Here is a 26,350-nt window from a genome sequence, read left to right as displayed (position 1 = left end):
ATATAAAGGCTTTAAAAATTTAGCCCAGTAGCATAATTCCTATTGAAGAGTACCTCAAGAGTATTCAAGAGGACGAGCAATCCTAACTCGTCCATTCTTCAGAGGCTTATTACAGGATTTGTCACCTGAACCCTACCATTGAAAGATGTTACATGACAAGTTCTGTCAAGGTGTCTAAAGGTATCTAGGAATTTAGTGAACTTATAGAAGAGGCCATATTTTTGTACCTGCTTACTCTCTCCCTTATGCTCTACATCTGGTCTATCAGCAGATCCTAATGGTTCAACCTTGAAAATGTTTATCCAGAATGCAATCACTTTTCATCATGCTCCTTGCCATCATTCTGGTGTGAGCCACCAGGAATCACCTTTAACTGAATGATTGCAAGAGTGCCAGCTGGACTCCCCTTAGTCTTTCTTTTTCCGTAGAGCAGCCCTAATGTTCCTTTTAAAATAGACATCACATAAGTCAGCCTGTATCACTTCTTTGCTTCAAACCCTCCAATGGCTTCCTGTCTCATTCAGAAGAAAAACCAAAGTGGTAACCAAAGCTCCCAAGAACCTAGTTGATCTTGTGCTCCATTCACCCACCAATCTCCACTGTTAGTCTTACTTTATTACTCTTTCTGCTCATTCACTGTCCACCAGCTGCACTGGCCTCCTCACTATTCCTTAAGCATTCTAGGCACCCTACCTTCTCAGGCCCTTTGCACTTGCATTTTTCTTTGCCTGGAATGTTGCCCCCAGGTAGATGAATGGCTACTTCCTTTGCTTTCTTCAGCTCTTTACCCCAAAGGCATCTTCTCAATGTGGCTTTCTCTAGCCACACCATCTCCATTCCAAAGCTTCTTATTCCCTTCTTATTCCCCCTACTCTGCTTTATTTCTCTCCTTTTAACTTGCAAGAATCTAGCATACTATATATTTTTACTAATTTCTTTTTTGTTGTTCACCTCCCTTAGGAAGATGTAAGCTCCACAAGTGCAGGGATTTTTGACTGCTTTATTTCCCACTACTATCTTTGTTGCCTAGAATATGTATGTAGTAGACCTTCAGTGAATATTTGTTGAGTGAATGAATGCATGTTTCTATAAGACTGGTATGGCAAAGGATAGTAGCAAACCTTTTCTACCTTTCTCTACCTGAGAGGTAGAGTCTAATTCCCCTTTCCTTAAATCTGAGCTGGACTTAGTGATTTGCTTGGCCAAAGGAATGCAGCAAAAGTGACCCTCTGGAACTTCTGGAGGTAGGTCAGAAGACTTGCAGCTTTTTCCCAGGTCTCTTATAACGCTCACTCTGGAAGGCTTAAGCTGTCACGTAAGAAATCCCATCTACCCCGAGACTGCCATGCCACAGAGTTCCCATATAGGCACCTTGCTCAACAGTCTCATCTGAGCTCGACCTTCCAGTCATCCCTACTAAGGTGCCAGACATGTGAGTGAAGCCGTCTTGGACTCTCCAGATCATCCCAATCCACCAGCTGAGAGCAACTTCAGTCACATGGGACAAAAGAATCATTCAGCCAAACCCTGATGGAATTTCTGACTCACACGATTGTGAGATATGAGAAAATGGTTGTTGTTTTAAGCCACTAAGTTCTGGAGTACCTTGTTACACAGTAATAGATAATTAAGACCCCCAGGAAGTACCAACCCATCAAAAGCCCTGCCTGGGCACCTGGGGAAGCAACTCACCTTTCTGGATGCTCTGCTAGAGAATATTATCAGTCCTCTGAAGGAAAGCTAAACAACTCTGAGAAGATAAACTTCTAGCTAGGCCCCATATCAGGGCCAGAGGTCATGGGCTAGAAGGAGAAAAGAGGCCATCATCACTGGACAGGTCAGATCCTTCCAGGTCACATCCATTATCACATCCTTCTCAGGTCGCTCACTCACCAAGGACACATTTCTTAATGCTGTCAGCAAGCTTGAAGTACACCTGGCCAGGAGTCAGGGGACTCTAGCATGCCCTTTGGAAACTGTAAGCATTTCAACTCTTTGGGACTTCTAAGTGATTGACTCTTTAAGAAAAATATAACAAACCCATGACGTAACCTTCCAGATCGTAGGAAGTTGAACCTGAATTACAACAGTGTTACCTGTCCCTGACATTGTTCCAAAGGAGCCTGAAGAGGTAAGAGAGGCACGTCACTAGTTGCACTTTCTAGTCAGGTCTCATTCATTTTTAAAAGTGGAAGATGATCATGATGATCATTTTGTACAGAAGTATTGAATCACTATGTTGTACACCTGGAGCTGACACGGTGTTGTAAGTCAACTATACTTCAGTTAAAAAAAAAAAAAGAAAGAAAGAAAGAAAAAAAACAAAGGTTCAATATCCTTGAGTGTATTTCAAGCTTTAACCTGAAGAAAGTCATACATCTAACATTTATTTATCACTGATAAATATATTTTTACATTTCCTTGTTCGCTTTGAGATGAACTTTATGTCTACTCACCAAATGGCAGCTATAATCCCGAGTGTAGAGTATGATCCATTAAAACCAGGTCAATTTGAAGCAAGTCCTGAATCCAGTGCTAGAAACTGATCAGATGCTTACTACAAAAATAAATTTTTTATATCTTCAAAAAAAGTACTCTAGTGGAAAGATCCTCATTCCAGTCCCAGCTCAGCCATTAACTTGCTGTGGGGACGTTTCACAGGGCATTTCATCTCTCTAGGCCTCAGTCTTCTCATATGTAAAATAAACATGTCTCTCAGCAGTAACCAGCATATTAGAAACGTCAGTTAGTTTGAGCTCCAAGAAAGTGAAAGGAAGGAGGGTATGAGGTAGTGTCTAAAATGCTAAGATGACTTCAACAAAAGTGCAATAGTAGTCCTAAGTCCCATTTGCTCAGGGTTCACAAGTCATGGTTTTCTCTTCTACCCCCTCTCCATCTTCCTTCCTGTCCCTGGTATAAGGTTGTGTTTGGTTCTGAGACATTCATTCCATCAATAAATATGTCTGACAGTGGAAGGCATTAAGGAAAGACCCAAGAATCAGATTGCCTCATCTCCCGTTCTCAAGTACCCCTCCTAAGCATACCCCTTCACTTCTCATTTTCTTCCACTGCCTACTCTTACCTGCCCTCTCTTAGGTAAGTGGTCCTGACTGTGGGTGGGAGTGAGGGTGGGGTGAGGATGGAGGTCCATATTGCTCCCTAGAGGCATTTTGGGAAATATATGGTAGTACTTTTGTTTGTCACAATAATTGAGGGGGGAAGGATTTGGGGTTGCTAAAGTCCTGCAAGTGCACATGACGGTTCTATTTCACCTGACTTTTGAATGTCCTGCTAGAACACTCATGTAGGTGAAAAGACTTTGAAGTTATCTGAGCTTATAACCTAACTTCATATTAAATAAAAACACCATTTTTATACAATTTAAATCAACACTAAAGTTTTCAACAAATGCAACAGAGTATTAAAAAGCAAAGACATCATTTTGCTGACAAAGGTCTGTATAGTCAAAGCCATGATTTTCCTGGTAGTCATGTAGGATGTAACAGTTGTACCATAAAGAAGGCTGAGTGCCAAGGAACTGATGCTTTCAAACTGTGGTGCTGGAGACAACTCTTGAAAGGCCCTTGGACAGCAAGGAGATCAAACCAGTCAATCCTAAAGGAAATCAGTCCTGAATATTCATTGGAAGGACTGTTGCTGAAGCTCCAATTCTTTGGCCATCTGATGCAAAGGGACAACTCATTGGAAAAGACCCTGATGCTGGGAAAGATTGAAGGCAAAGGAGAAGAGGGCAGCAAAGGATGAGATAAGGTTAGAGAGCACCACTGACTCAATGGACATGAATCTGAGCAAACTCCAAGAGATAGTGAAGGACAGGGGAGTTTGGCATGCTGTACTTCATGGGGTTACAAAAAAGTCGGACAAATTTAGCAACTGAACAACAATGTCAACAAATATAAATCAAGGGAAGACTGTGCTTTGTTTTATTCAGAATTTTACCAAGAGTTGTTCATCATTTAGAAAATCATCATGGCAACACATTTCATGGTATTTGGCCAATACAATACATTTGTATCAGTTGGCATTTTCAGCTGGAGGCAACTGACTTCATTATGTCTTCAAGTGCAATCATGACTAAGCATTTAGATATTGAAATATATTTTATTTTACTAAAAATATAATTTTATGTCCTTAGTATTATAGTTAGGACATTGTACTCTTTTCAAATTATGTATATAGGTAGGTTATTTATCCACAAACTCCATTTCAGGATAATAAGAGGGTATTACAAAATATTTGTTATAAAAAGTCAGTATTGAGTTTGATGGTTGAGAATGACTGTCTTAGAGATTCCTTCCTTTATAATCCTCATTTCTCCATGAGCCTTTGTCCTGACCTCAACTTGTCTGCTCTCCACAGCTGAAATCTTCTACTTTCATGCTTTGCAATTCCCTCAAAATTCATGTGTATTCTGTGGTAGCCAGCCTTCAAAATGGCCCCCAATGATCCCTGCCTTCTGGTATTCATACCTTTGTGTAGTCCCCTCTCATACTGAATAAGGTTGACTTGTGTAATCAATAGTATATTGTGAAAGTGATGGAATAGTTTTAAGCTAGGTCATAACTTACTTTATAGTTTCTGCCTGTCTCTCCTTCTTGGATCATTCTTCCTGAGGGAAGCCTGCTGCCATGTGAAGAGGACACTTAAGTAGCTCTATGGAAATGAGGAACTGAAGCTTCATGCCAACAACCAGAACCTTGCTAGCCGTGTAGTAAACTACCTTAGTACTGAATCCTCCAGCTGTAGCCAAGTCTGCAGGTGATGGCAAGCCCAGCTGACATCCTGTCTACAATTTCAAGAAAGACCCTGAGTCATCATCACCTATTTAAACTATTCCCAGGTTCATGACCACAATCAACTGTGTGAGATAAATATTTATTTTTGCTTTTTCTGATTTCAGAGCCTATGCCTATTTAAAAATTGTATTGATGTATAGTTGATTTACATTGTTGTGTTAGTTTCAGCTGTTGAGCACAAGATTCAGTTATATATATATGTACATATATTAGTTATATATATATATATATATTCTTTTCAGATTCTTTTCCCCTATAGGTTATTATAAAGTATGAGTATAGTTCCTTATGCTATACAGTAGGTCCTTGTTGGTTATCTATTTTGTATATAGCAGTATATATCTGCTAATCCCAACCTCCTAAATTATCCCTCCCCATTTAGTGTTATTTTAAGCCACTAACTTAGAGGATATTTTGCGAGCGATGACTGACATTTTTTAAAATTGAAGTGTGGTTGATTTACAATGCTGTAGTTTCAGGTGTGCAACAAAGTTATTCAGATATATATTCATTATTTTTCATATTCTTTTCCATTATAAGTTATTGAACATAGTTCCCTGTGCTATACAGTAGATCCTTCAGTTCAGTTCAGTTCAGTCCAGTCGCTCAGTCACGTCGGACTCTTTGCGACCCCATGAACTGCAGCACGCCAGGCCTCCCTGTCTACCACCAACTCCCGGAGTCCACCCAAACCCATATCCATTGAGTCGGTGATGCCATCCAACCATCTCATCCTCTGTCGCCCCCTTCTCCACATGCCCTCAATCTTTCCCAGCATCAGGGTCTTTTCAAACGAGTCAGCTCTTTGCATCAGGTGGCCAAAGTATTGAAGTTTCAACTTCAACATCAGTCCTTCCAATGAACACCCAGGACTGATCTCCTTTAGAATGGACTGGTTGGATCTCCTTGCAGTCCAAGGGACTCTCAAGAGTCTTCTCCAACACCACAGTACAAAAGCATCAATTCTTCGGCACTCAGCTTTCTTTATAGTCCAACTCTCACATCCATACATGACCACTGGAAAAACCATAGCCTTGACTAGATGGACCTTTGTTGACAAAGGAATGTCTCTGCTTTTTAATATGTTGTCTAGTTTGGTCATAACTTTCCTTCCAAGGAGTAAATGTCTTTTAATTTCATGGCTGTAATCACCATCTGCAGTGATTTTGGAGCCCAGAAAAATAAAGTCAGCCACTGTTTCCACTGTTTCCCCATCCATCTGCCATGAAGTGATGGGACCGGATGCCATGATCTTAGTTTTCTGAATGTTGAGCTTTAAGCCAACTTTTTCACTCTCCTCTTTCACTTTGAACAAGAGGCTCTTTAGTTCTTCTTTACTTTCTGCCATAAGGGTGGTGTCATCTGCATATCTGAGGTTATTGATATTTCTCCCGGCAATCTTGATTCCAGCTTGTGCTTCCTCCAGCCCAGCGTTTCTCATGATGTACTCTGCATATAAGTTAATTAAGCAAGGTGACAATACACAGCCTTGACATACTCCTTTTCCTATTTGGAGCCAGTCTGTTGTTCCATGTCCAGTTCTAACTGTTGCTTCCTGACCTGCATACAAGTTTCTCAAGAGGCAGGTCAGGTGGTCTGGTGTTCGCATTTCTTTCAGAATTTTCCACAGTTTATTGTGATCCACACAGTCAAAGGCTTTGGCATAGTCAATAAAGCAGAAATAGATGTTTTTCTGGAACTCCCTTGCTTTTTTGATGATCCAATGGATGTTGGCAATTTGATCTCTGGTTTCTGCCTTTTCTAAAACCAGCTTGAACATCTGGAAGTTCACAGTTCACATATTGCTGAAGCCTGGCTTGAAGAATTTTGAGCATTACTCTATTAGCATGTGAGATGAGTGCAATTGTGCAGTAGTTTGAGCATTCTTTGGCATTGCCTTTCTTTGGGATTGGAATGAAAACTGACCTTTTCCAGTCCTGTGGCCACTGCTGAGTTTTTCAAATTTGCTGGCATATTTAGTGCAGCACTTTCACAGCATCGTCTTTGAGGATTTGAAATAGTTCTACCGGAATTCCATGACCTCCATTAGATTTGTTTGTAGTGATGCTTCCTAAGGACCGCTTGACTTCACATTCCAGAATGTCTGGCTCTAGGTGGGTGATCACACCATCATGATTATCTTGGTTGTGAAGTTCTTTTTTGTACAGTTCTTCTGTGTATTCTTGCCACCTCTTCTTAATATATTCTGCTTCTGTTAAGTCCCTACCATTGCTTATCAATTTTATATATAGTAGTGTATGTATATTAATCCCAAATTCTTAATTTATCTCTCCTCACCCACTTCCCCTTTGGTAAACACAGAATTGTTTTCAATGTCTGTGAGTTTATTTCTATTTTGTAAATAAGTCATTTGTATTCCTTTTTATATTCTACAAATAAGTGGTATCTGATATTTGTCTTTCTCTTTCTGACTTACTTCACTTAGTATGATGATCTCTAGGTACATCCATGTGGCTCCAAATGGCATAATTTCTCTTTTTTATGGCTAAGTAATATTCCATTGTGTATTTAAACCACAATTTTTTTAATCCATTTGTCTGTTAATGGACGTTTAGGTTGTTTTCAAGTTTTGGCTATTGTAAATAGTGCTGCTATGAGCATAGGGATGCATGTCTTTTCAAATTATAGTTTTTTTCTAGATATAAGCCCAGGCCTGGGGTTGCTGGATCATATGCAAACTATATTTTTAGTTTTTTGAAGAACTTCCATTCCGTTCTCCATAGTGGCTGCACCAATTTACATTCTTACCAACAGTGTAGGAGGGTTCCGTTTTCTGCACACCCTCTCCAGCATTTGTTATTTGTAGAACTTTTAAATGTTTCTATCACTTTATTTGTTTATATTTGGCCACACAGAATGCGAGATCTTAGTTTCCTGACCAGGGATCGAACCCATGCTCCCTGCAGTGAAGTCTTTACCACTAGACAGCCAGGAAAGTACATGTTACTTGTAGACTTTTTAATGATGACCATTCTGACTGGTGTGAAGTGATACCTCACTGTAGTTTTGGTTTGCATTTCTCTAATATTAGTGTTGAGCAGCTTTTCATGTGCCTATTATCCTTCTGTATGTCTTCTTTGGAGAAATGTCTATTTAGATCCTCTGCCCATTTTTTTTTTATTGGATTGTTTTTGTTGTTGTTGTTATTGAGTTGTGTGAGCTGTTTGTGTATTTTGGAAATTAAGCCATTGTTGGTTGCATCATTTACAAAAATTTTCTCCCTGACTGCAGGTTTTTTCATTTGTTTGTTTGTTTATGGTTTACTTTGTTGTACAAAAGCTTATAAGTTTGATTAAGTCCCATTTGTTTATTTTTGCCTTTTTTTTTTTTTTGCCTTGGGAGACTGATCTAAGAAAACATCGCTACGATTTATGTCAGGGAATGTTTTGCCTATGTTCTCTTCTATGAGTGTTATGATGTCATGTTTTATATTTAGTTTTTTAAGCCATTTTGAGTTTATTTTTGTATATGGTGTGAGGGAGTGTTCTAACTTCATTGATTTATATGCAGCTAGGTGACTGACCCTTTTATGCTTTTTCTAGATTGTTAATCTCATCTTAATAGAATATAAACATGAGAGGGCATAAACCTTGTCTGTTTTGTCCATTATTGTATCCCCCAAGTGTAGAACAGTGCTTGGCACATGGCAGCTGCCCTGACATATAAGAAGCTGCCAAAAAATAATTGAATGACTGAATTAACTTTGGAAAAAAGATATAATAATATAAAGGAAATATGACTATTATTATTTGTAAGCAATATGATTATCTACATAAAAACTCTAAGACAATCAATTGAGAAACCATTAGAAGCAATAAAAATAACTCAGCTAAGTGGCATAAATGCAAGGGCAACATACAAAAAAACAGTAATACTTTTATATACCAACAATAATCTACTAGACAACATAATAGATAAAAGATCTTAAAAGAAAGAAAAATGAAAAAGATCCTAGTCACAACTCCCAGAAGTATAAATTGCCTAGGGGGAGAAATCTAATAACAAATTTTACAAAATCTAGATGAAGAAAAACATAAAACTTTACAGATGGAAATGGAAGAATATCTGAATGAAGTGATAGACATGGTAAAACTCAATATTGTAAAGATGTCAACAACCTAAAAATGTATAGAAATTTAATCCCCATCAAAATCCTAATGAAAATTTTTATAAAACCCAACAAATTGATTCTAAGAATCACTTGGAAGAGAAAATGTGCAAGAATAAGCTGAGAAAGTTTTGAAAAAGAACAGTAGGATGTGACTTGGTCTATTAAATATCAAAACAAACCATAGATGTGTAGTGCACCCGTGGCTGATTCATGTCAATGTATGGCAAAACCAATACAGTATTGTAAAGCAAAATAAAGTAAAAATAAAAATTACAAAAATAAATAAATAAATAAAATGATGTGGTAATGGAACAAACACTGACAAATGAATCAAATGAATCAGAATAATAAGTCCAAAATTGATCCAAGTTTACATGAGAATTCAGTTTTTCACAAAGAAAAAATAAAGTACTCAATAAATGGTCTTAGGAAAACTAGTCCTCCATTTAGAAAAAATAAAATTAGATCTTTACCTCACAGGTTGCATAAAAGTAAAATTCATATAGGTTAAAGGCCTAAACATAAAATATAAAATTATGAAAGGAAATATGGGGTAGGGTAGATGTAAAATGTGCTTCCCAGGTACTGCAGTGGTAAAGAATCCTCCTGCCACTGCAGGAGATGCAAGAGATACAGCTTCAATCTCTGGGCTGGGAAGATCACCTGGAGTAAGAAATGGCAACCCACTCCAGTATTCTTGCCTGGGAAATCCCACGGTCAGAGGAGGATACAGTCCATGGGGTTGCAAAGAATTAGACACAATTAAACAGTTGAGCGGGAGAAGGCAATGGCACTGCACTCCAGCAAACTTGCCTGGAAAATCCCATGGACGGAGGAGTCTGGTGGTCCAGAGTCTATGGGGTCACTAAGAGTCAGACACGACTGAGCTACTTCACTTTCACTTTTCACTTTCATGCATTGGAGAAGGAAATGGCAACCCACTCCAGTGTTCTTGCCTGGAGAATCCCAGGGACGGGGGAGCCTCATGGGCTGCCATCTATGGGGTCGCACAGAGTTGGACACGACTGAAGTGACTTAGCAGCAGCAGCAGCAAACAGGTGAGCATAGCATAGCATAGGCATAAAACATAAAGATACAGGTAAATAAACTTGACTGCATCAAGAGCACAAAACATCTCAAAGACAAAAATATGGAAACAAAAGTACCTCATGAAGGTCAAGGACCATCAGATGACCTAATATTTGTTATTTTATGAGTTGAATATTAAAAGTTATTTTGACAGTTTTTGTTTTGTTTTTTGGTTTGGGGCAATGAAGAAACAATCTTTGGTTTATGTTTCAAGACAGTGGTGCCTCTTTATCTTGAGCTATCTGAAAATTGCAGTGTCTATTCTCGTGGATAGAGAATGTTGTACACAATTAATAAATAATTGTGGGGATTTTCAGAATGGCGTTGAGTTAGGAGTTTCAGAGTTAGGAGTTTAGAAAATACTCCCCCTCCCCCCAAAAAACCAATAATAAAACTTGGAAAAAAAATAATAAAAAACCCCTAGTGACTCTAGAAGATGATGCCAAACAGTTATTTCCAGGAGCCATCAACATAGAAGGCTTAGTCAATGATTCATGTAGACCAATTTTCCCTGCCAGAAATTCAGCATTTGGTTATGCTTTGAATTTATTTTATTTTTGTATGCTCTCAATTTTGATTTTGCCTCTAAATGCCTCCTAAGTAAATGAATTTTATTATTGTTGTTTAATTTATTTTTAACTGGAGGATAATTGCTTTACAATGTTGTGTTGGTTTCTGCCATACAACGTGAATCAGCTATGAAGTGAAAGTGAAAGTTGCTCAGTCACGTCCGACTCTTTGTGACCCCATGGGCTATACAGTCCATGGAATTCTCCAGGCCAGAATATTGGAGTGGGTAGACTTTCCCTTCTCCAAGGAATCTTCCCAACCCAGGGGCTGAACCCAGGTCTCCAACTTTGCAGGCAAATTCTTTACCAGCTGAGCTACAAGGGGAGCCCAAGAATACTGGAGTGGGTAGTCTATCCCTTCTCCAGGGGATCTTCTTGACCCAGGAATTGAACCAGGGTCTCCTGCATGGCAGGTGGATTCTTTACCAACTGAACAAAGAAGGAAGTTGGAAGACTTACAAACTAGCTATTTTGGAAGACTTACAAACTAGCTTTCCTTCATCTATGAGGGAAGCCCATATCAGCTATAATAAGTATACATATATCCCCTCCTTCTTGAACTTCACTCCCACCCTTCTAGGTTGTTACAGAGCACAAGGCTGAGCTCCCTATGTTATACAGCAACTTCCTACTAGTTATCTATTTTACATATGGTAATGTATATGTTTCAATACCAATTCTACATTCTTGGATGATGGGTTGTGTACAGAAAATAAATGGTGTCAGTTGGACAGAGTGAGTTTGGGATTTAGCCAACATTCGTTGTTGTTATTCAGTTGCTAAATCATGTCTGACTGTTTGCAACCCCTATGGAATGCAGCACGCCAGGCTTCCTTGCCCTCCGCTATCTCCCAGAGTTTGGTCAAGTTCACATCCATTGAATCAGTGATGCTATCTAACCATCTGGTCCTCTGCCGCTCTCTTCTCCTTTTGCCTTCATAGCAAAAATAGCCAGGCTTATAATATAGTTGTAGCACAAGAATATGAGGGAGGGATGACTTTGATAGCTGGCTGTAATAAAATCCCATTATTCATTCAACCATGTTACCAAGTACCAATCAGAAAGCACTGATGATGCAGAAATGAACAAGGCACCAGTCTTCTCTCAATGAGTTCAGTGCAGTGTTGGGAGGCACATAACAAATACCTAATTTCAATTCACTGTGATTCAGCTTTGACATTCACAAAGTGCAGTGGAAAGGAACCATTAGCTCTACCAGAAAGTATGATAGAAGGTGAGAGGTCACTTGGGGCTAGGCCATGTCTGATAATGTGATGTCATTCATTTAGGGCAATACCGGGTTATTTAAATAAACAGGTGCCTAGGGCACCAACAAAGCAGGGCATCATAAAAATGGAATCAATTTTACATTATACATAAAACACAGAAAAATCAGAAGTTGGTTAGATTTTATTCTGTTTTATAATTTACTATCATTTTATTTTGAATTATACATGGAGTGGGAAGTGAAAGGCATAACTTTTTCTAAAGTATATTGAAAAACAAATATACTAACCTAAAAATGCATAAAGCATAAATGTACAGCTAAAAGTTGTTATAAACATCATGTGACCACCACCCAGGCAAGAAATAAAGCATTGCCAACAGCATCCCAAAAGTACCACCTGGAATAGCCAACTGTCTTGATTTGTCTTGAACTGTTATAGTTTAGAAAGTCCTAAAGTTCAGCCCAGGTGGCGCTAGGGGTTAAGAATCCGCCTACCAAGGCAGGAGACAGAAGAGATGCAGGTTTGATCCTAGGGTCGGGAAGATCCCCGGGAGAAGGAAATTGCAACACCCTCTAGTATTCTTGACTGGAGAATCCCATGGACAGAGGAGCCTGGGAGGCTACAGTCCACGGGGTCACAAAGAGTTGGACATGACTGAGAAACTAACACATTGACTTTTACTTTCAAATCTCAGGAAACCCTTCCTTGGGATGTAAAATTCTCAATTTTCAGTGATGGTTGCTAAAGATTGTCGGAGGTGGGGAGGTGGGATATAAAACCTGTATGGTAACCACCCAAAACAGAGATTGAAAACAACACAGTTTTTAGTGTTAAATGGATATGGTATTGATTATCTGCCTTCTGTAGTTGTGGCTGATTTTTTCCCTGGCTGCTGATATTGATAACCATGATTTTGGGCCACAGTAATGAATCATTCATTGTTGCATCACTCTGAATGAATAATGGATGTTTCATTGTTGCATCACTCTGAACGATGCCACTTCAGTGCATTATAATCATGAGCATTAACAGTCTGACTTTGCCTGTACTTTGTTGTCTTTTGTATTGAAATAGTGCTAGTTTAACCTTTAACATTGTTAATATTGTCACCATGTGCCTTAGTCTACTTAGGCTGCAGTAACAAAACACACATAGACTGGCTTAAGAAAATAGAAATTAATTTCTCATGATTTTGGTGGCTAGGAAGTCCAAGATCAAGGTGTAGGCAAGTTTATTTTCTTCTGAGGCCTCTCTCCTGGCTTGTAGACTGCGGCCTTCTCCCTGTGTCCTTACATGGTCTTGCCTCTGTAAAGCATGCATTTCTGGTATCTCCCCATGTGTCCAAATTTCCTTTTGTTTGTAAGGGCACAGTTAGATTGGATCAGAGCCCACCCTGACAACCTTAATCACCCCTATATCCAAGGGGTGATATATAAAGGTCCTATATCCAAATAGAGCCACATTCTTTGATACTGGATGTTGGGCCTTCAACATATGAATTTTGGAGGAATGCATGTTCTGTAAGAATGCAGATAATGAAAATGAGAACCATTATAATACCAATGTTAGCATCACTGAAAAGAAGGATGAACTACTGTGTTATTTTAGACAGATGAAAAACACATACAATTGGATCAGGGAGGTAAATAACCTAAACAGGACCTATCACGCAATATAAAGAATTTGGGATTGGGCATGGTAAAGAAGGCTGTGTGAAAGCATATATGGAGACTGAAACTTGTAAGTCCTGGATGAGACTGGCCAGTACTTCAAAAGTTTCCCCCAAAGATATCACTGCTTAGTTGGAAATAATAACCATTGAATTAGCATGGACATACAACAAATGAACATTCGTTATTGTGTTATCCCTTTGTTTACTCTATGAAACTGTCTAGATTTACATAGCCTGATTCAGAGGTTGCAATTCTAGGCAAACAAAAGGGGGAAATTTTGATGACAGATATGTTGGTCCCTTTACAACAGATATGTCGGTCCCTTGGGTTTCCCTGGTGGCTCAGATGGTAAACAATCTGACTGCAATGTGGGAGACCCAGGTCTGATCCCTGGGTCGGGAAGATCCCCTGAGAAGGGAATGGCAACCCACTCCAGTACTCTTGCCTGGACAATCCCATAGACAGAGGAGCCTGGTGGGCTACAGTCCATGGGATCACAAAGAATTGGACATGACTGCGCGACTAACACACACATACACATGTTGGGTCCCTTACAGCATAGATCTGACTTACTAATGATCATGCTTTTTACAGCGTATCAAATGATGAGCCTGATCTCAGCAAGAAAAAATATTCCTCTTAGTCACTAGGTACTTCAATTTTTTTAAAAAAAGTAGAATTTCATTTTGTCTTTTTGATAGCTATGAAGATGTTAATGAAACCACAGAAAGCAGAATAATACAAACTAGATTTTGCTCATATATCTGCATATTCAGCACACAGTACACACATAAATTTTGAAGTCTATTCAGTCTATAAACTTTCTAAAGAAAATGGAAATATTTTGCCTGTTAAATGTCCTGCACACCCCGTGCACAATGCTGCTTAAAAGGAGTGTGTTTTGCTTACTTGTGAAATTAGAACTTTCATGATGAAAGTTTTGAGTCATTTTCAATTTCTTCAAAACATGCAGAAGCACATAATGAGATGTCTTAGTTTATAGAAATGGAAGGAGACAGCCTCCTTACATGTACCAACAAGACACCTATGGTTGTTAGTCATGGAAAAGGTGCTAAAATGTCAACTTGCCATAATATCAGTATTTCAAAGTGTAGAACAAGAAGTATGCTGCTGCTGCTGTCGCTTCAGTCATGTCCAACTCTGTACGACCCCATAGACGGCAGCCCACCAGGCTCCCCCGTCCCTGGGATTCTCCAGGCAAGAACACTGGAGTGGGTTGCCATTTCCTTCTCCAATGCATGAAAGTGAAAAGTGAAAGTGAAGTCGCTCAGTCGTATCCGACTCTTCACGACCCCATGGACTGCAGCCCACTAGGCTCCTCCATCCATGGGATTCTCCAGGCAAGAGTACTGGAGTGGGTTGCCATTGCCTTCTCCGGACAAGAAGCATGTCTTTCTCTAATTTAAAAAGGCCCTGGAGAATGTGAATAGAGAAAAAGATGATAATGAAACATAAATGAATCTTCTGTTTCTCTGAAAATGTCTGAAGATCTTTGAAAAGGTCATTTGAAGTCTAGAAGATGATGAATTCCCTGCACCCGCGCTGTTCAGTGTTATGTGTACGTTGCAACAAAAAAAATTATATGGCAAAAAAAGAGACTCATGTTTTTTGGGGAAAATTTTTAAAGAGATGTTCCACAGAAGGGCAGCCACATTAAACAGGACTTCCTTAATTTCTTTAATAAAATTATAACTTATCTGGAATCCAACTTCAGCTTCACAAGTTCAAATTATCTCATGCTTTTGAACCATTTTTCCTGAAAAAGGATATTTATGACATCTAATTTGTTTCAGGGGATTAAAAAATGATAGGCTTGTTAAGACAATAGTCCATATATAAATTTAAAGATGCCAAAGACCTAATTGACAAATAGCTGATTTCCCCCAAGCAATTTGTTTTTTTAGTCCTTCTGCTCCAGAAATCTTAATTCAGCTCCGACCTAGAGTGTGAAGGTGGAGGATGAAGTGTGTACCAAAATGTGGCTTGCTAGTGATCTCAGGAGGCAAATTTATACATACCTCCATCTAAGGACAGTTCTAGTTATGAGCAAGCAGAGAATCAATAGTTACAGCCTTGGATTCTATTACTCCCCATCTGAGCTAACCTCTGAACTTCTGTTGACTCTGTTCTTACATTAGTCAAAGGCAGATCCTCATTTGCCTCTAAGAGCTCAGAAATGGAGAGGAGCGTGGGGATGGGAAAACAAGTTCACTGCTCTTGATCTCTTCCTTCTGAAAATTATCTCTTCTACTTTGGGAATCACTAGATATTTATTCAACAAATCTAGATTGGAGCCAGAGATTCTTTTTCACTCTTTAGAATCAAAGTTCTCATTGGGCAGGGAGCCAAGTGTTTGTGTATGTTGGCCTGTAAGGGATGGAAGGGATGAGGTAGCTGGGATTGGTGATTAAGAAAAACTTGGTTTCTTTCTTTGGCCAGTACTCAGGTTAGCTTATGGGAAAGTAGGTTTGTTTCCTGGAGTCTGCCTACAGGAGGGAAATAAATTCTGTCTTCAGAGGAAACCGACATCTCCTAGGAACCAGGAGTCAAAACATAGAAGTCCAAGCAGCAAGCTCTGCTCTGCGGGCTGTTCTTCCCTTCCAGCCATTGTAGTTTGCTTCCATAGAACAGCTTTGCTATCCTACTGCCCCAGAATTGTGTTTTCCTTGGTTCTCTCTTGCAGACCTTAAAGTGGAGTGGGCACTCATGAGGGGACTGGGGAGACAGCTTTTCACGCACTCACTCCATCCCTCAAATCCCACCCCACCCTTTTCTCTGCCTTGCTCAGAGATGTATCTGCAAAATGGGGCTGATGATACATTACTGGGTTGTTGAGAGGATTAACTGTAAGGGTAGTTGAAGTGCCCAGGCCCCAGATTCCCAGTGCCTATAGGTTCTATGGGAATCAATAGATGCCAGGCCTAGGCCCTTGAAAACTAAGAAATTTGCCCTCCTTTCCATCCACAATGAAAATGATAGTAAACATTTATCATTTTACATACATTAACATGTTTTAGTCTCCCTAACAGCCTTCTGAGTTAGGAACTATTATCCCCATTTATGCAGAACCCATGGTGTGAAACTTGAGACACAGAGAGGTGAGCTAACTTGGACTCACACAACCAGTAAGTGACAGAGTCGCTATTTGGACCCAGCTAGTCTGGATGCAGTGTCCATTCCCTGGGAGGCTCCCAGGCTGAATGCATCTTCTGCTCTTGCCCATATCTGCAGAGTTCATTCCCAGGATGTGACAGTACCTACTGTTCCCATTTCAGGGATGGGAGCACACACAGCACCCAAAAGCCCCACTTTGCCTGCTGGTCCTTTCTGAGCAAAACAAATAAGCTTAGTTCCATTACCACCACTGTCTACCCAAGAGACAACAGTTAAGCCAAGATATGAACCTCTGACCTGCCCAAATTCACATTTGGGTCATAGAGAAGGAACCTCAAAAACCCAAGTCCTTCAGGAGTAAAGTATGGAGGGAGTGAGGTTATGGCTGGAGCTAATGAGCCTCAAGAATGTGAAGATTAACTCCTGCTGGTGCCAGACCCTCCCCATGGGTGCCAGTGGTTCACCCTCTAGGGCTCCCAGTTTCCCTCACCTGAGAAATGGCATGGCAAAATATACAAACAGGTGAGTGATGGAGGCATCCTGCAGCACGAAACAGGTTTTGGTTGCTCTGGTGAATCCTAAGGATTTACATGACTTTGCCCCCTCCTCCACCAGGCCTAAGCTGCTTCTTCCTGTCCTTTGGTACTGCAGCCTGCAGGCATATGAGTCTTTGCTAATACTGCTGGCAGATGCCTTGAGGCGGAAAAGGGAACCCCAGCTGGGAGGGAAGCTGCAATCTGAAAGGGACCCTGGCAGTTGCCTAGCAACCATCAGACCATACAATAATCTTGAGAAGTGTTTGTTTCCTTGGGCTGTCTGCTCACAGGAAAGCAGACCAGGAAAATGTAGGGGGTTGGGGTGGGGGGGACTAGTGTCAAAGAGTCTTTCTTTGACCAAACTTTATTCACACTCCAACGATCTTGTCAACTAGGCCCTGACTTTTTGAGCTTCTGTGTTCCTCTCTGCAGCATCCAATTTTAGCAAGAATCCTGCTAAGTCTGTTTAGCCAGAATGCACCTCCTATCTGATTACCCTGAATATTTGATGGAATTCTTCATTCTCTACCATCCCCCAGGTAATGTCTGATCGCCTAGACTGCTTTCAGTTAGATTTCTGTTAGTTCAGTTTAGCCAGTATCCCCCCTTACCCATGATGTTTCCTCTTAGTAATTTTTCATCTGCTGATATGCCAGCCCCAAACCTGTTCCTTGACTACAAATCCTCACTTTTTCTTGTTATATTCCAAATTAAGCCCAATCTCTCTCCCCTATGGCTGACTCCATTGTAGTAATTCCCCAATAAAGTCTGCCTTGCTGTCTTTAACAAGTGTCATGAATAATTTTTTTCATGAATACTGGCAAGATAAGGAGCTGAAATCACCAAGCACAGAGTGAGGCTTTCCTCAGAAAAAGCACCATTTGGTGAAGTTTGTATATGGTCAAATAATTTTTAACAGCTAACTGGAATAGCATTGCTAGCTGGCTAGCTAGATGTAAACAGCTCCTCTTGCTCTCCAGAAGTTGCCAGACTTCTAGAAAATTCAGAAGCAGGCTGGGTCCTTTCTCCACATGTACAGCTTTTTCTGTTTGAGATTATTTCCTGTGTTATTATTACATCATCATCTTGGCTACAAGGTCTGCATTGGGCACTTTCCTACCAGACGTGGATCTCAGTCAAGTGATGGGAAAAAGAATAAGGGCTTTCTGTCTAGAATATATAAAGGTCTCTTACAACTCAATAATAAAAAGATAAATAACTCAATCAAAAGATGAGCAAAGAATTTGAATGTACAATTCTCTACATGAGATATATGAATGGCCCCAAAACAAAAGATGCTCTGACATCATTACCTATCAAGGAAATGCTGCAAATCAAAATCACAGTGAGATACTACTTTACATCTACTTAGATGGCTAGAACAAAAAAAGATAACAAGTGTTGACATGGAAGATGTGGAGAAACAGAAACCCCCAGTAAAAATGGCCATCATCAAAAAATCCACAAACAATAAATGCTAGAGAGGATGTGGAGAGAAGGGAACCCTCCTACACTGTTGGTGGGAATGTAAACTGGTACAGCCATTATGGAGAGCAGTGGGGAAGTTCCTTAAAAAACTAAAACTAGAGCTACTATATGACCCTGCAGTCCCACTACTGGGCATATACCCAGAGAAAAACATGATCTGAAAGGACGCATGTTCCCCAATGTTCACTGTAGCACAGTTTACAATAACCAAGACATGGAAGCAACCTAAAAGTCCACTGAAAGAGGAATGGATAAAGAAGATGTCGCACATACACACAATGGAATATTATGCAGCCATTAAAAAGAATAAAGCAATGCCATTTGCAGCAACGTGGATGGACCCAGAGATTGTCATACTGAGTGAAGTAAGTCAGAGAAGAAGAAATATGACATCCCTTATGTGAGGAATCTAAAAAGAAATGATACAAATGAACTTACAAAATAGAGACTCATAGACTTAGAAAACAAACTTATGGTTGCAGGGGGGAAGGATGGGAGGAAGGGATAGTTAGAGGGTTTGGAATGAACATGTACACACAGCTATATTTAAAATGGGTAACCAACAAGGACCCCTACGGTATGGCACATGGAACCCTGCTCAATGTTATGGGGCATCCTGGATGGGAGGGGAGTTTGGGGGAGAATGGATCCATGTATATGTATGGCTGATCCCTTCACTGTTTACCTGAAACTATCACAACATTGATTGTTAACTGACTGTGTGTGTGCTCAGTTGAGTCCGACTTGTGACCCCATGGACTGTAGCCTGCCAGTCTCCTCTGTCCAAGGACTTTTCCAGGCAAGAATACTGGAGAAGGTTGCCATTTCCTACCTCAGGGGATTTTCCCAATCCAGGGATCAAACCTGAGTCTCTTGTGTCTCTTGCACTGGCAGGCAGATTCTTTACCATTGTGTCATGTGGGAAACCCAATACAAAATAGAAAGTATTTAGAAAACATGAAAAAGGTAAAAATAAAGCTATCAAATCAATCCAATAAAAAAAAGAAATAGAAACACTTATACACTGTTGGTGGGAACATAAAATAGTATATACATTTTGAAAAATAGTCTGGTGGCTCCTTGAATGATTAAATATAAAGTTATCGTATGACCCAGCAATTCCACTTCTAGGTATATACCCCAAAGAAATGAAAACATATGCCTGCACAGAAACTTGTACATGAATGTCTCAGTTCAGTTCAGTCGCTCAGTCGTGTCTGACTCTTTGCGACCCAATGAATCCTTGTCTGTCACCAACTCCCGGAGTTTACACAAACTCATGTCCATTGAGTCAGTGATGCCATCCAGCCATCTCATCCTCTGTCATCCCCTTCTCCTCCTGCCCCCAATCCCTCCCAGCATCAGGGTCTTTTCAAATGAGTCAACTCTTCACATGAAGTGGCCAAAGTATTGGAGTTTCAGCTTTAGCATCAGTCCTTCCAGTGAACACCCAAGACCAATCTCCTTTAGAATGGACTGGTTGGATCTCCTTGCAGTCCAACGGACTCTCAAGAGTCTTCTCCAACACCACAGTTCATTTACAAGAGCATTATTCATAATAAGAAAAGGTGAAAACAACCTAAATGTCCATCAACAGACAAATGGATAAACAAAATATGGTATCCATGCAATGAAATATTATTCAGCTATAAAAAAGACTGAAGTACTGATACTTATGCTACAACATGGATGAATCTTGAAAACATATGCTAAGTAAAGGAAGCAAGTCACAAAAAACCTGTATACTATATGATTCCACTCATATGAAAGTTCAGAAAATGGAGATACATAGAGACAGAAAGGAGATTAGTAGATGTTTAGGGTTGGGAAGAGGGAATGGAGATATGGAGGGATGATAGCTAAGTGGTTTCTTTTTTAAAATTAATTATTTATTTATTGAGCTGCCTGGGGTCTTAGTTGCAGCATGTGGGATCTTTTGCTGCAGTGCATAGACTCTCTAGTTGTGGCGCACAGGCTCAGTGGTTTAGTGTGGACTTAACTTGCTCTATGGCATGTGGGATCTTAGTTCCCTGACCAGGGATTGAACCTGTGTCCCTTGCATTGTGAGGCAGATTCTTAACCATTAGACCACGAGGGACATCCCTAACTGGTTTCTTCTTGATGTGATGAAAATGTTCTAATATTAACTGTGATGGTTATACATATCTGTGAATAAGTCACTGAACTGTACATAGTTTATTATACACACACACACACACACACACACACACACCTATTAACTCCATAATATGCCAATCATGAGCTAGTTTTCAGCAGTTACCTTCCCTTGATCATGGCTGAATAACAGTGTAATTAATTGGAAAACAGGGAAACCAGAGACATGGCTAAAAATGACCTCACACAGCCTATACCATTGCAATATAATCGTCAAGTTCAGTGGAGTCTGTAAAGCTGGTTCAGTTCTGCTCCCCTTGGCAGAGATTCTCACGTTTGTAAAAACTGGATCAATAAGTTCTTAGTTTGAATTCTCAATGGCTTTATCCAGAATTTCACTGGCAACTGGTTACTGTAACATCAGCCCAACTTTTTTCTGCCCCCATGCTGAGGCACTTCCAATTGTAGATAATACTGTAGGTTGCTGTCCCCATGCTGAACTTGAACTTCTCCACGAAAGTTTTGTTCTCCATAAGATTCACTGTATTGAACATTTTGGTGAGAACGAGGGTATTACTCATGAGGTCTAGAAGAGGGGTCTGAGTATGAACATTGTAGAAAGAATATGCAGACTTTAGAGTCTTGTGAGGCGGATGGTTCATGTGGTGAGCAGAAGTATATAAAAGTTGAGGAAATCTATCACCTCACTATTCACATTCTCCACCACAAAACTGTTAATGATAGAACTTCAACAATGTTCTGTAGAATCAGTGTTCCACCTCCTCCTGGCTCATGACTGTTGTGACCCAAAACTGCTTCAGGTACTGGGTGAGGAACTGGTGAACTACTAGTATGTTCTTTTTTCCCATTGGTCACACCCCAGCTGTCTTGGGAGTCTCTGGCAGCTGGTAGAGCTTCATAGCGCTCATGCTCAGAATTCTGCTCAAGTGGAAGAACTTCACTTCAATCAGCTTCCATGGGTTTAGGGACCAATGCCAGTGCCTGCAGGTGCCAACAGGCTTTGGTAATACCATTGTGGCAGTGTAAACAGCTTGGAAGATGCTTTCCAGGTAAACCCATCAGGTTATCTCATGGATCAGGACTGGAACCACCTTCTTGGAGTGCAGCTTCTTGTGGACACACAGGAAATTGATCTCTACCATATTCTTCTCTGTGTAATAGGTATGGATGTTTGCTGGGATGGCGGTGATGAATCCAACCCATTTCTGACTTGAGACCACCTGAACCCCACAGTGCCACTGGGAAAGCCAGCTAGGTGGCTGGAGAGCCCACAAAACAAATTCTGGGGAAAAATCAAATCAGAACATGTTGTCATCATCTTCCACATAATTCTCATTCAGGAGGGTGTTTTTTGCAGATTCCTTGACCCAGTGAAAAAGAGCTGAATGGCCTTCTGTGTTTCCTGGGTCTTATGATGGCAAACAGTTCATCTGATGAACAGTCTGATCCTGGACTGAATCTGTCTCACTGCCTTCCTCTTTCTGCTTCTTCTTTTCGGTTTCTTTTTCTCCTTTTTGCTCCACTGTCATTGGATAGACTCAGCCATCCTGACTGTAGCTGGTGTCCTCCCCCTTCTCGCAATCGCTGCAGTGCTCTTGGGCCTTTCCATTCCCTTCCATCATCTGCAGCAGCGGAAGTGCCAGTGGCCTCACTGCTGTATCACTCTCATCCACCTTCTTGAGTTGCCTGTACATACACTTTTAATGGGTGAATTGTATATATGACACGTGACTTATATCTCAAAGGACAAAAGGAATGAGAAATACTTAACTAAATCCAAATAAAAGTGAGCAATAGAAGGCCTTTCTTCACCTCCTACACACACACACACACACATACTGCCCTTCCAACTCATCCATGGTACTTGGAATAATTCTTGGCATACATAGTAGGTACTCAAGAAATATTTGTCAAATTAAGGAATATAGTTTATATCTATGAATTGATGTATTGGGGATGGATGAAGGAGTAATACAAAACTGAAGGATATCCAGAACAGGGGCTAGCTGGGCCTGGGGTTTTGGGGAATGGCCACTACAAGTTCTCTCTCTGTATATATTTTGTCAACCTGGTAGACAAATTCCCTGAAATCCAGTGAGACACGTCAGTTTTTAGCTGCTCCATCCTAGACTCAGTCACTACTTCCTCTAATCATATTTTGCTCTTCCCATAGCCACCATTTCCTTTTCTCTCTTGCAATCCCACTACCTGGATTACTACAATCCCACTAGGAGTACAGCAGACTCAACATTAAAAGAGCTCTCTTATGAGGTAATGGGCTTCATGTCACAAGAGGATGAAGACCTACTATTAGGATTCTATAAACACCATTCCTATATAAGATTCCATCACATACTATATAAGCATGGTCAACTTACATAATGTCAATTTCAATTTCCTCATCTGCATGCACACATAAACCCCCTCAAACTTAATTCAGATAGTCCCCACTTTAAACAAATTCACAATAACCTTTCAAAGGCACAGGAATGGTATATACATATATATTTAAATAGTCAATAATAATCCAAATAATAACTAAAAGCATGAAACACATGATTCCATACTGATATAAATAAATGATTGAACAAATAAATAAATAGAGGAGAAGGAAAAAAATCTTTCTTACAGAATGATTCCAAATAATATACATATTCTCTTCTTCTAGGTAGTACAGCTTAACATCCTTCCCCTCAAGTATGAGCTGGACTTAATAACTCACTTCTAACCAATATGTGTACAGAATAGAAACATGTATAGAGATGGGAATGTAGTAACTTTCTGATGGAGAAATTTGGTGGAGACTAACTTAGAAAGGTGATAAAAGTTCACATTACCAGTGATGTCATGTGGATGTTACCTCCTCCCTGATACCATGAAATGAGAAGGGCACTTCACCTTGGTGGTGTTCTTCTCCCAAGCCAATCACCCCTAGCCTAGTTATAAGGAAAACATCAGACAAACCCAAACTGAAAGACATTCTACAAAAATACCTGTTCAGTACTATTCTAAACTGTTGAGGTCATGAGAACCAAGGCGACTGACCAACTGACAGATCAGAGGGGACTGAGAGAGCATGATGATTGAAGACAAAATGGTAGCCTGGACTGAATCCCAGAACAGAAAAAGAGCATTAGTGGGAAAACTAGCATAATACAAATACATTCTGTAGTTTAGTTTATAGCAATTTGGGTTTTTAAATTTTGAAACAGGGGGTCACAGGAATGCAGCACGCTGACATAAGGGGAAACTGGGTGAATTTTTGATACTACCTTTGCAGCTTCTATGTAAATCTAAAATTGTTCTAAAATACAGAGTTTATTTAAAAAGAAACAAAATAAATATTCTCAAGATTCCTTTAAAGAGATTTAAAGGACCTTAGATAGCATCACTGACTCAACAGACATGAATTTGAGCAAATTCTGGAAGACAGTGGAGGGCAGAGGAGCCTGGTGTGCTACAGTACATGGGGTTGCAAAGAGTCTGATCCTGTTTAGCGACTGAACAACAACAATAAAGGATCTTAATTCAACCATCCATCCAGGATTTTTGCAGAAAGAGGCACTAGAGCATAATGGTTAAGAATTGATTGAGGGCAAGTACACCCATGTGGGCTTCCCAGGTGGCTCAGTGGGTAAAGAACCTGCCTGCAATGCAAGAAAGGCAGGAGGTATGGGTTCAATTCCTGGATCCCCTGGAGAAGATCCCCTGGAGAAGGAAATGGCAACCCACTCCAGTATTCTTGCCTGGAGAATCCCATGGACAGAGGAGCCTTGCAGGTTACAGTTCATATGTCGTAAAGAGTCAGACACGACTGACTACAGATGATGATTGCAGCCATGAAATTAAAAGACACTTACTCCTTGGAAGGAAAGTTATGACCAACCTAGACAGCATATTAAAAAGCAGAGACATTTCTTTGTCAACAAAGGTCCATCTAGTCAAGGCTATGTTTTTTCCACTGGTCATGTATGGATGTGAGAGTTGAACTATAAAGAAAGCTGAGTGCCGAAGAATTGATGCTTTTGAACTGTGGTGTTGGAGAAGACTCTTGAGAGTCCCTTGGACTGCAAGGAGATCCAACCAGTCCATCCTAAAGGAGATCAGTCCTGGGTGTTCACTGGGAGGACTGATGTTGAAGCTGAAACTCCAATATTTTGGCCACCTGAAGCAAAGGGCTGACTCATTTGAAAAGACCCTGATGCTTGGAAAGATTGAAGGCAGGAGGAGAAGGGGAAGACAGGATGAGATGGTTGGATGGCATCACCGACTCAATGGACATGAGTTTGGGTGGACTCTGGGAGTTGGTGATGGACAGGGAGGCCTGGCGTGCTGCAGTCCATGGGTCACAAAGAGTCGGACACGACTGAGCGACTGAACTGACTGAATTGAAGCAACTGAACATGTACACATGCATGCATGTGTGTGCCCGGCACACAGACTACAGCAGTCGGCCGTGTCTGTGCAAGCTCTCCAGGCTTGGCAGCTCCTGGTTAAGCGTCCATCTGGCCCTGCCACTCATGGACATCCCTTCCTGTAGCACCCACCCACACCCTGGGCGGTAATTCCCAGCCCTGTGCTGCATGCCCAGGCCCCAGCCCAGACCCAGCATGGACGATGTCCTGCAGCAGATCATGGCCGTCACCGACCAGGCTTGGAGAGGCACAGGCCAGAAAGCATGCTCTGAATTGCCACCCAACGAAGCCTGCTCTCTTCAGTGTGCTCTGTGAGATCCAGAAAAAGACAGGTGAGCAGAGTGAAGGTCCAGAGAGAGAGAATTTCACCCCAGTAACCCACAGCCAGGCTGCATGCTGCCCCTCCACACCCTGTAATGGCTCAGGGAGGAAACCCTGTACCCACAGGCCCCAAGCACTATCTGTGCATCTGCTGCTCTGCCACATCCACGAAGGCTCCTGGCCTCTGCCATCTGTTTCTTCCTCTGAGTGCAGGGTCTAGGATGCCCTGTGTCCTAGGACTGCACTGGTACCTGGCACACAGTGTACACATCTTATATTTTTGTTGAATGAAGAATTGCTTATAGTGACTGATACCTGTTAGGTGAAATCCTTTTTATCCTGTGCACCTGATAGAGTTTAGGAAGATTGAGTGTCTGGGGCCTGACTTAGAAAACAAGGCTTATCATCATATCATCCTGAAAAGAAAGTTATCCTCCATGTAAACCTAGCGTTGCTGGGTGTTCCTGGAAGCACTACCCTATGAGTTCCAAGAATTACCCTCTGATGCCTCCTCTGACCTGTGGGACGGATGCTGGTGAATCTTCCGTGATTGATATGTGGGGGCTCCGCCTGTATTCTCCTCTGTGGTGTCTGGGTGGTCCTGCCTGCTGCAGTTTCTGAAAGCTAAGGATACCGTAGGAGTACACCCCCCTCCCAAATCCTTCCCTTGAAAGAGTTCTCCTTCCTGGTATTGGGAGGAGCTGTCCTGAGGAGACAAAGGAACCCTTTTTTAGAGAGCTTTGAATTTAGTTGGGAGGACCCAATACTGGCCCAGTCCCTTTCCTGAAACCCTTCAGGGCTGAGTGTAT

General features: G+C 40.8%; 1 pseudogene; it reads right to left on the bottom strand.

The window, feature by feature from the left end:
• Nucleotides 1-21,179: 21,179 nt before the first annotated feature.
• Nucleotides 21,180-22,334, bottom strand: LOC138930720 (glycylpeptide N-tetradecanoyltransferase 1 pseudogene; annotated as a pseudogene).
• Between the last annotated feature and the right edge of the window lie 4,016 nt (nt 22,335-26,350).

The sequence above is a fragment of the Ovis canadensis genome, chromosome X (assembly GCF_042477335.2).
Source record: "Ovis canadensis isolate MfBH-ARS-UI-01 breed Bighorn chromosome X, ARS-UI_OviCan_v2, whole genome shotgun sequence".
Classification (NCBI taxonomy): Eukaryota; Metazoa; Chordata; class Mammalia; order Artiodactyla; family Bovidae; genus Ovis; species Ovis canadensis.
The sequence above is the reverse complement of the archived record's forward strand: the minus strand, read 5'-3'. Positions and strand labels throughout refer to the sequence as shown.